Source organism: Dasypus novemcinctus, chromosome 5, assembly GCF_030445035.2.
Source record: "Dasypus novemcinctus isolate mDasNov1 chromosome 5, mDasNov1.1.hap2, whole genome shotgun sequence".
Lineage (NCBI taxonomy): Eukaryota > Metazoa > Chordata > Mammalia > Cingulata > Dasypodidae > Dasypus > Dasypus novemcinctus.
Genome location: NC_080677.1, coordinates 62304137 through 62315481, shown reverse-complemented (window position 1 = coordinate 62315481; position 11345 = coordinate 62304137). Strand labels below are relative to the sequence as shown.

Below are 11345 nucleotides of genomic sequence, written 5' to 3'. Positions count from 1 at the left end.
AGAGGTTGGTTGCCAGGTTATGGGTAGGGATGGGTGGGGAGGGAGAATGGCGAGTGACTGCTAAGGGTATGGGGTTTCTATGTGGGGTGGTGAAAATCTTATGGACTTAGTAGTGATGGCTGCACAGCCTTGTGAATATACTAAAACCCACTAAATTGTATGCTTGAAATTTTTAACTTTATTGTATGTAAAAATGTTATGTTAAGTGAAAGGAGCCAGTCACAAAAGAACAAATAATACGTCATTCCTTGCATGTGAAATATCCAGAATAGGCAAATTTATATAGAGAAAGTAAACTGGGGGTTGTCAGGGACAGGGATGGGGTGAATAGGGAGTAACTGCGAATGCGTGTGGGGTTTCTTTTAGGGGTGGTGAAAATGATCTGTATTAGATGGTGATTGTTGCCTAACCTTGTGAATATACGAAAGGCCACTCCACTGTACACTTTAAATGGTGAATTGTATGTGAATATGTGAATTATACCTCAATAAATCTGTTAAAAAAATTTTAATTAACAAACAGTTCCTAAACGTTGGGACACAAATTGGAGAGAGACAGATGGTAGAAAACAGCCTCTGCTAATGACTTAAAAATTCTCTTTTCCTTTCCCAATATTCTTAAATCTACAATGACTCTAATCTTTTTCTAGTTAAGATTATTTATCCCCTCCTCTCCTCTAGAGGGATTCATTGTTCTATGCCTGCATACATTACAGATGTTCTGCTGACTCAGAATTTATAAAATCCGCATGCATTAGTTGCCTAGTATTATACTATTATATATTACCATGAAAGGTTTAATAGTGTCTTCAAATTTCAAATTTTACCTTGCACCCCTCCTTTTATAGAAATGCTCTATAAGGTTGGGATAAGCATTGAAACTTGCCCAGCCACCACAATTGTCAGTTTTACCAGAAGAAGAGCATTTACAACTAGGCTCAGATTTTTGTTATTATTCAGCTCCCTCTCTGTGAAAATGTCTCCCTAGCAACTGGGTTGGTTTATCCACTGTTTTGACTTAGAAATGGAATCTTGTCAAGTTTTTAAATTACAGTCCATCTGAATCCATTTAACAAACATTTATTGCTTACCCACTACTGACCAGGCATTATTCATATATAATGAACATTTTTTAAAAATTCCAACTGATTAATCAAGCATGATTTTTCTCTTACAGATGCTGGTAAGAGCACTTCAAAGTGTGAATGGAATTAATCCATGGTGGTTCCTTTTGACAAATAAGACAGCCTACCTACTGTTGGAATCACATGCAGAAAATAAATTGAGTAAGGAAAAAGACAATTGAGTAGATTATTTTTGCATTTATAGAGTCCTTTAATTTTTCTACCAACAATTTTTTTAAAAATCCTTACAAGAACCTTGGGAGTTAGACCAGGCAACCATTTTCCAGTGATTCTTTCATGAATGAGGACATGAAGTCAGGAAGTTTCCATGATGTAATTGTTCAGAGTTGCACGGGAATCCAGAAAGTCTGACTCTTACTATTTTATTTCAACTTGACCTCTAGAAGCGAACAAGACTGGTGGTCATGACACCTAACATTTTCTAAAATGTGTATTTTTATCTAACTTGATTCTAGTCTGAAGTTTACTTTAAGGAAGAAAAAAAAAACCCACCTATCTATTTACTCAGTGGGATCTGGGATCCATCTTCATATGTTAGCATATAAACTGACCAAGGTTACAAAGAAAATCAAATCTTTCTTCAACATTTGGGGATGGTGGAATTCTTAATTCCAGCCAGCTATAACCAATAGCACACCAAATGGGTTGTCTGAAATAATGGGAAATTATTGGTTCATGATTTTGAGGCTAGGAGAAGCCCCAAATTGAGGCATCAGCAAAGCAATTATTTCTCCCCCAAATGTCTAATATTCTGGTGCTGGCTGCCAGCGATCCTTGGGGTTTCTTGTCTTGTCTCCCTGTCTGGTGTCACCTGTGATGTCTTCTTTCTCTTCCATGTTCCGTTGATTTCCACTTTCTGGCCTCCTGCTGACTTTCTCTGACTATGCTTGAATTTCTTCGATGGATAAAGGACTCTGGTAATCCAGATTAAGGCCCCCCCCGGTTCAGTTCACCACAATTTAACTAAAAATAGCAATGTCTAAAGGGCCTATTTGCAATGCATTCATGCCACAGGAATGCCAGTTTAGATTACGAACATGTTTAAATTGGGGTACATAATTCAATCCACCACAGTGGAGTAGGTCAATTTATCTTCAAGGTATAACAAGATAAAATGTACCACTGCCTTTTGGTATGGAGAGTTCAGACAGAACTGTGTTTTGCTTATGAAAATGTCACAATACTCTTACCTTGGCTAAAAATTAAGCATGGAAAAAATCCATTCAAAATGATAATTTTTATAAAATTATACAAGTATAAACAAATGGATCAGAGTCTCCATCTGTTCCACAAATTTTACAATTTTAAATATTGTCCAAATGTGTATAAATGCTATAATTTAGAGTCATTTTCATAATAATTTATCACTTCTATTGAGCACTAATTGTGAACCAAAAATATTCTAAATAGTTCGTAAATATTAACTTATTTAATTCTTGCACAACACTATGAGGTGATCCCCAAATAATATAACATAATATCATGTAATGTAACATAACTTGACATAACATAACCCCCAACTTAGATGGGGAAATTTAGGTACAGGGAAAATTAGTTGCCTGACCAAAGTCTCACAGCTTTTAAGGAATTAGTGATGATTTAGACTCATGCAGCTTAAGCACTACACTCTTCTATCTTATTTAGGTCAAATGCTCTCATGTTAAGCACAAATTCTTAGTTCAGGTATCAGCAGCTTCCTCTATACCTATCAAAACCAAATAGCGAGTTTGTCTGACCCCAGGACCTTAGGTAAAGTTTGAAATCTTTCTTTAGCATCTTTCCACTTCCCTACATATACCCTTCATCTCCTTCTTTGCCCTCATCCACTCTTTCCCTCCTTCCATGGATTCCAGTACCTCTAGTTATCCTAAGCTCCACCATGGAATCTGGAATGGTTAGGCTAATGTGTCAACTTGGCCAGGTAATTTTGCCCAGTTGTTTGGTTAAGTAAGCACTGGGCTAATTGTAATACAAGGGCATTTATGGGCTTTAGTCACCAGTGAGTTTACTGCATAGAAAGATGATTACATATACATTAATTAGGGAGATTGCCATCAGCAATGAGTGATGCTTGATCCAATCAGTTGAATACCTTAGAAGGGGAAGTGATTTCGGCATTCAGAGAGAATTTCCCAGCCTGTCCTTAGACAGCCTGGGAACTCATCAAGAACTCATTGGACTTTCATTGGAGCCCCTGGTTTGCAGCCTGCGTGCAGGATCTGGACTCGTGCATCCCCACGGTCACGTGAGAGACTCTTACAAAATCTTACACTATTTACAGATATCTCCTGTTGATTCTGTTTCCCTAGAGAACCTGACTAATACAGAACCCGTCCAGGATAGCCCTTCCAGCCAACTGATCTGCTCCTTCTCTTTCCTAAATCTAAACTGCCTCCACTGTTGCCTCGGGAAAGCCCAGTAATAGCCTAATGACGAGGCCAGAGTGCAGTCTAGTCAGGATTTGAAAGTGGGTGAGAACAGTGATTCCTAAATTCATTTCCCCTTTGGCTTATTTCATACCTGTGAACGAGCTGACAAGGAAGGGCTGTGACCATCCACTAGAATATCCCACCTCCTATGACCACACGCTCTTACACAGTATGCCGGAAGTCAGCGCAATTCGCGAACAGGTACTAGGTCTGAGGAGCCCAACGCTGTGAGCTCACTGCTTTTGGTATGCCTGATAAGGACGGAGGCACATCACTGCTCAAGGACCCATCCTTTCACCTACTAGGAAATGGGTGCACTTCACAGTTAGTTAATTCTACTTTTAAGTTTTGTGGGCTACAGAGGAATTTGCCTTGAACCTAAACCTCAGGATGCCTCTCTTCCCCAGTTCCCCGTGAGTGTTGTGAGTTGTTTGGAGTTGGCGAGTGTTCTAGGTGGAGAGGGTAAGTCAGGGTGCAATAGGAAGCATTTCTGATAAATTTCCTAAAGAACTCAGAAAAAAGGGTCCGGGATTTCCCAAGCTACAGTATTTTATTGCGATTTCTTTTCTCATTCTAAATAGTCAGCTTTGTACCTAATTCGTATTTGCAATTTTGTTTAATTTTTTTATGGAAGGGCTCACAAAATTGCATAAGCATCAGGCTCTAAAAAAAACCTAGAGTCACACCTGGGGCCTACCTTGCTCTTGTTACCCTAGTTCAATTATTTAAGGGATGGAATTTGTTAGAAAGACATTTTGGAGCTAGTGGCCTATGCCAGATATTTTCTTTGCCCCTCCAGACCCACTCCCTACCCTCTCCCCCCTGGTCTTTAGCCCAGGAGGCTACTCTCTGTACCCAGCATCCTTGGTTCCCCAGCCTTCAGGTCACTGGTTGGGGTCCACCAGGGGCATGCGCAGGAGAAGAGAGTTCAGAAGGAAAGAGCACGAGCTCCCCAGCTCCCTCCGTGCCTGGCCGTGGCCTGGCTGTAGGGCTGGCTTCATGGGGGCGTGACCTGTGCTGTCACATGGGGTCCCATGCTCAAAGCATTGCTATCACTGTCTTGAAATTCTTAGTTTAATTTTTCAGTGTGTGTTTTGTAAGTGAAGTCTGATGGAACAATGAAGCATGGATGTGAGCAGGGCAGACATGCACAGACATGCCTGGCCTTCCATTTGCGTATAGCATTTGTGATGCGCAGTGGTCACAGAATTCCAGGGAACACATTCATGATGCATGGAGTTCGGCAAAACTCACAGGGAGTGCGTGGTGTATTAACCTGCAGGACTGAGTAAGGGGCATGGGGTTGGGAGGGTGGGATGCCAAGGGCTACAAAGACCAAGATTTCTTTTCCGACAGAACTTGCAGAAAAACAGCAGTGTGTCTTACGAAACAAAAGTGAACAGGGAACCCTACCAAATCCTTTTCTTATTCTTCTTACTTTCATGTATTAGCCAGGCACTTATGCTGAAAATGATGACAAAGAAAAGGAAAGAAAGGGCAAAATGACCCTTGGTTCCTTTTTCTTTCAGTTATTCCTTACTCGTCAGTAAACTGAAGGTAGAGTGTCGGTAAAATGTGCATGTATCAAGAAGTGAAATAAAAATAGTTGAGTTTGTGCAATGCTTCCACTGTACTGGCAAGAAAACTCACTACAAATTGTTCAATTTTGCTGATTTTACATACAAGTTAAATGCTCTTGTACTTAAAACTGGCATTGCACAATATAAAGATAAAAGGTCAAATTCATCTTAGCAATTTAAATTTCTAATTTTTTCTTTACTTAGAATGACATTAAAGGGCAAACAAACCCAACTCAGAGCCAGAATCCGTGTGAGGGGAGCCAGCTTGAATGCTGCACTGGCCGCAGCGGGGCTCTGGGTCACCCACCTCCCACGCCAGGCAGCGCCTGCACCAGCCTAGAGCTAGGTCAGAACTAGACCAGCCCCAGGGGGCAGCAGCACTGTCCAAAAAAACAGTGGCCTCAGGCACTAGGACTTCATGACACCTCTGGAGGTGGTGAAGGGACACTTGCAGTCTCAGCACCCCTCCGTGGACAGTGAACGGTCGTATCCCTCCAGACTCTGGATCCTCCCGTATGCCAAGCTTAAGTGTCTCCTGTACTGCAAAGGTGCCTGGAGTCCCTGTACCTGTGCCCAGATTTTTCCGGCTGTGCCCCCTGGTTTCAGGAATCACCCACTTCACTGGCACCATGGATGTCTTTGTGAAAATTGTGAGGAACTCCCGGGTGCCAACCACCGCCATTTACTTCACTGCCTCTGACCAGCTCCAGGTCTTCCTCTGTCACCAAGCACTTACCTGTATGCACCCCACAGTGGCTGGCGCTGGCGCTTGGGCACTGTGTCTGTGATCAGCCCCCCGGAGCTGGTGCGGACACGGCTGCAGGCTCAGCATGGGTCATACTGTGAGGAGCTGGGTGCCTGTGTCCAGGCTGCGGTGGCTCAGGGCGCCTGGTGCTCCCTGTGACCTGGCTGGGGTCCCACTGACCTACGGTATATGCCCTTCTCGGCCCTGAACTGCTTCGTCTCTGAGCTGGCGACGTTCTGGCTGTGGGCTCAGCTCAAAGGACCAGACATCCATGGACGTAGGCTTCATGGTTGGTGACAGGGCAGGTACAGTGGCAGCTGTACTGACTCTGCCCTCTGGCTCAGTGGAGCCGGGAAGCTAGGTGGCACTCGGAGCGCTAGAGGCTGGGAGAATGAGGTCCCATGTACCGCCCCCACCTGGCTGCTATTGTCAGGATCCCTTGCCAAGCCCAATACCACTCTGTGCAGCTTTTCTCTTGAGGATCATCAAAACCACCCTTGTCTCACCCTGATCAGCATTTTGAGTTGGGTAAAATCTTCCTGAAGCTCAACCGCGAGTGGTCTTGCGGCCCTTGAGGGAGCAAAGGGATGAGGGCTTTGTTTCTTCTGTGGTTGGGAAGAGGTGGCCAGGAGGAGACTGAGCCAGTGTCCTTTCCTTAGCACTGAGGGGAGGGGCCTTGTTTGCCTCCCCTCCCCTCTGGCCCTTCCTGGTCCTCTGCAGACACAGCTTTCTTGCTTCTGCTCACAACTCCAGAACCCCAAGTATTATGGCTTTCCTGCCTCTCAAATTCAAGACTAAACCTGCTAATTCCCAGCCTCTCCCCCAACTTTGCATCCTTCTGTGTTTGCTGTAGCTGGTCCTGCCCCCAAAGCACCACCTGGGAGTCAAACAAAACCCAGGGCCTGGCTCAGGCTCAGTCACCCTCCATTCCTGTTAATCCCATCAGAATATAATGGATGAGCTTCTGGAAGCAACAACTACAAAAATCCACCATGACAGCTTGAGAGAGAGAGACCACAGAATAAAGAAATAAGCTTTATGTTTTTAGTACCTTATACTTTTTTTCTGCCTTTGTCATTTTCAATGGACCCCACAAATTATGTAGGACAGTGCCTACATTCCTTCACCAAAGGCCACAATTCCTGATGGGTGGATCTTTCCTTCTTCCCTGGGTTCCAGGAGCTGCTCTCTCCCTTATGCCTTCAAACCTGGAATGGTATCATGGCAGCACTTCCCCCTGTCACCTGCTTCAGGAAGTGGGGAGAGGTGGTGCTCACCTTCTTTTGCTATTTCCCCTTAACCTTTGTCCACACCTTTGTAAATAATTCCTTCACTAGTCTCTTTTTAATGCTTCCCCCACCTTTTTGTGTGTGTATATTCAAATAGAGATAAGTATAGAGAAATAGTATAATGGACACCCACATTCCCCTCAGTCAGCTTCAGTATCCCACTTTCACCCCTTTGGAATTTCCTTTTGATTCCTGCTGGGATGCCGGCTGATCTAGGGCCCCCTTATGCAATATTTCTCTTTAAGGCTACTATGCTTCGCCCCTCAACAGGAATCAGCAACTTGGCAGTCTATTTCTAAAAGGAAATTAATGAAAGTTGACCTACATATTTAAATGGAGAAGTGGCCTTGGACATGTTTCCTGCCTATTCAGTGAAACTGGTTCTCTAACTCCCTCCTGGGCATCTTAGCTTATCTGGAAACATGCTTTGTTTTGTACACAAAGCTGTAGAGAGAGCACATACTTGGTGCCCTCTAAAAAAAGTGAATCACATTCATCAACAGCATTTTCTTCTCGCAGATTAATAAGTGCTTTATCTTTCTACTCACAGGAGAAAGGGAAACACTTGGGAAGAAGATTTTTTTGTATGTGTGTGAGGAGGTCCTTTTTGTGAGAGAATTGATTACATGGTCATAGATCAGCAACATATTTGTCTTCCACAATTACCTGAAAATAATTTTGTCATTATTTTGATAGTAAAGAATAAAGGTTATGTCCATGTGGATGGAGTCATTTGTAAGATGTGGCCCTGGCCTCTGTTCTCAGCAAGAAAGAAGAATCATTTTTAGATTAGTCTTCTTGTTAGTACTTTTATTACAATAAAAGTATTATACTACTCCCTATGTAAGTATTTGGAATTAGACTCTTTTTCATCATGTCCCATCAGGGGCACCATGCAAATGTCCAAAATAATAGGAAGATAGAGAGGGAAGGGGTAGAGAAAGGACTAATATTTACTGAAGGTCTTCCTTGGGTAATAAGTGCCCTTACATTTATTATCTGACCCAACCCGCGGATCAGTTGAACCAGGACCTGAGGGAGGGAGTGGGAATGAAAGGGGACAAGAGACACGAAGAATGGAGACAAGACAGGATTCTGATCAAGTCTCTTTTATTGAGGGTCAATCAGGGGTATTTATAGCCAGGGATGAATGAGGTTTCGCGCCACAGATCTGATTGGTCCACCTCACGATTTTAGCGGACGTTTCAAAACAACCGTCTGAATGGCATGAGGATACAAACTTAATTACTACAGCGAGGGTGGGGAAACGGAAACCTAACCGGAGTTAGTATCTAAAAATAGCACTTAGCAACAAGATTGCCAATACAACACCGGTTCTGGAGGCAGCTTCCCACAATTATCAATTTAATCCTTACAATAATCCTAGGAGGTAGATATTATTTCCTTGGAATAGAGTAGGAAAGTGAAGTTCAAGGAAGATAAGTTACTCAAAAGCCCACAGCTACATAATAATGACAATAGCCACCATTTAAGGTTTTCAGTGCTTAGCTCTATGCAAAACACTTTACATCCATTATAAAATTTAACCCTACAAGGTAAGTCACATTATGCCCATAATACAGATGAAGTGTCTTGCCCAAGGTCACACAAATAACAATTGATAGAATTCTAATTCTATTTTGTCTGACTTCAAAGTCCTTGCTATTCTCATTACCCTCTGCTGGTATGCTACTACAATTCTTTTTCCATTATGGGTTTCTCTTCTCCTTTACCAGTGATAATCCAATCATTCTTAGTTCTTTCTTTGCTAAAGGACACAAAAATAAATGTGAATAGACAAGTCTTTTGTCATCTCATCTCATTGATCTCAACAGCCAGCCTCTTCTTTCCTTTATCATTTTCTTGTCCAACATCGTTTTCTCCTTTCATTGTCTCCAAACAATTTCACTCATGTAGTCCTAAAATATTTTTAAAAAGCAGTGCACTCGGCCCAGGTCAACAATGTGAAGTGAGACATACTCCAGGGCTCTGTCCTCCCAAAGAAACTTGGAATAACCAGCAAAAACTGGCAGAAACATCTTTCTCAAAGCTCCAGAAAACAAAGTATTGCTGTAATAGTGTGAGCACTGACTTAAGAAAAAGGCAGCATGAAAGCAATAGGAGCTCCTGGTGCCCTGGCTGGCCCCTCCCCCATCCCCTTGCCTGTTTGTTGCAGGAGCTGGTTCAATCTCCCAGTAGCTTCGTGGGCCCAGTTCCAGGGGGAGCAGTGTAACCCTTGTGCACATGTTGGAAGCATGGCAGACTAGCCCAACCTGTCTGATGGAAGCTTAAGAGCCTGAACCAGGACACTAGTTACAGACTTATCATCCCAAAATTTGCCCTGTGTGTAGAAGGCAGCTCACAAAGCTCCCCTATAGAATGCTTGGGAGAGTAGTCAAATCATGGTTGCCCAGGGCAAAAGAGCACTAACTGTAGGACATAAAAAGGCAGTGCCCAGGACTGTGGGGAAACTGTCTTAGGTAGAAGGAACATTCATATTTGTGTAAATGAAGGAATTCCTAAGACCACATGTGTATGTCGAAGACAAGACATATGCATAGAAAGGATCAGGAAGGTCTCTGTGCTTTGGTCTGGAGCTCTTCTCTAAACTGTTGAATAAGCTCTGAAGGAGAGTACTCACTTAGATCAATCTGCAAAGCCTGGGAAAGGTGTTTCTTTTTTCCCCCTCTTTTTCCTACTCCTCCTCCCCCTCCTCCTTTTTCTTCTTCTTTTTGTAGCCCCTGGCATTCAAGGAAAGCTCTGTCATAACAGTAGCTGGATAACAGATTAAGGAACAGATTCCTCAGAGTCTAAATTCCAGTGATAATACATAAAAATATCTTAATGTTCAGGTTTCCACATAAGATTACAGAATATACAAAGAAACAGAAAGTGATGGTCCAGGCAAAGGTGAAGATTGATACATTAGAATCTATCAATGAGGAGAATAAGATATGGCACATACCAGACAAAGACTTTTTTTTAATGTAGCTAAATATACTTAACAGAAATTTAAAATTCCCTAGAGGTGTTCAACAGCAGATTGGAATTGGCAGAAAAAAGAATCAAGGAACTTAAAGACAATTGAAACCATCAGAGGAACCTGTGGAACACCATCAAGTGTATCAATATATGTATTGTGGGAGTCCCAGTCAGAGAAGAAAGAAAGGGGCACAGAGAATATTCAAAGAAATAATGGCTGAAAACTTCCCAAATTTAACAAAATATATGACTATACATATCCAAGGTGTTCACAAACTCCAAACAGAATAAATCCAAATAGAGCCACTCTGTGACATATTACAATCAAATTGTTGAATGCCAAAGATAAAGACAGTGTTTTGAAAGCTGCAAGAGAGAAGCAATATGTCATGTACAAAGGAACCATAATAAGATTAAGTTCTAATTTCTCTTCAGAAACTGAGGTGGCCAAAAGGCAGTGGGATGACATATGTAAAGTGCTGAAAGTGAAAAATTGCCAATGAAGAATACTGTATTGGGCAAAACTCTTTTTCAGAAATAAAGGAGACAGTGGACCCTAATGTAAACTCTGGACTATAGTTAATAGCATAATTATAATATTTCATCAAGTGTAAAAAAGTTACCACCCTAATGCAAAGTGTTAATAATAGGGAAAGCAGTGTGTTTGTGTGTGTGTGTGGGGCGGGGGTATATGGGAATCCTGTAGTTTCTGCATAATTTTTCTGCAAATCTACAATTTCTAAGAAAAAAAACAAAAACAAAAATATGAGAGTTGAAGGCATTTCCAGATAAACAAAAGTTGAGGGAGTTCATCACGACTGGACCAGTCCTAGATGCTAAGGAGAGTTCTGTAGATGAAAAGGAAAGGACAGGGAGAAATAAAGATCTCCAGTAAGGATAACAACATGGGTAAATATAAGTGCCAGTACTGTTGTGTTTTTGGTTTGTAACTCCACTTTTTACCTCAAACAATATCTAAAAGGTAAATATATAAGTGTAATGATAAATCAGTGCTTTTGGATTCATAATGTATAAACATGTAATTTTTGGACAAGAGCTACATAAGGTGGGGGCATGGAGGGGTATAGGAACATAGTGCATATACTATTGAAGTTAAGTTGGTATCAAAGCAAATCTAGGATGTTAAATTTAAGATTCATGGTAACTACAAAGAAA

The 11345-nt window shown here is 41.9% G+C and overlaps 1 pseudogene; it reads left to right on the top strand.

Moving 5' to 3' along the window:
* Window positions 1-5571: 5571 nt before the first annotated feature.
* Window positions 5572-6409, top strand: LOC101426090 (mitochondrial glutathione transporter SLC25A39 pseudogene; annotated as a pseudogene).
* Window positions 6410-11345: the final 4936 nt, after the last annotated feature.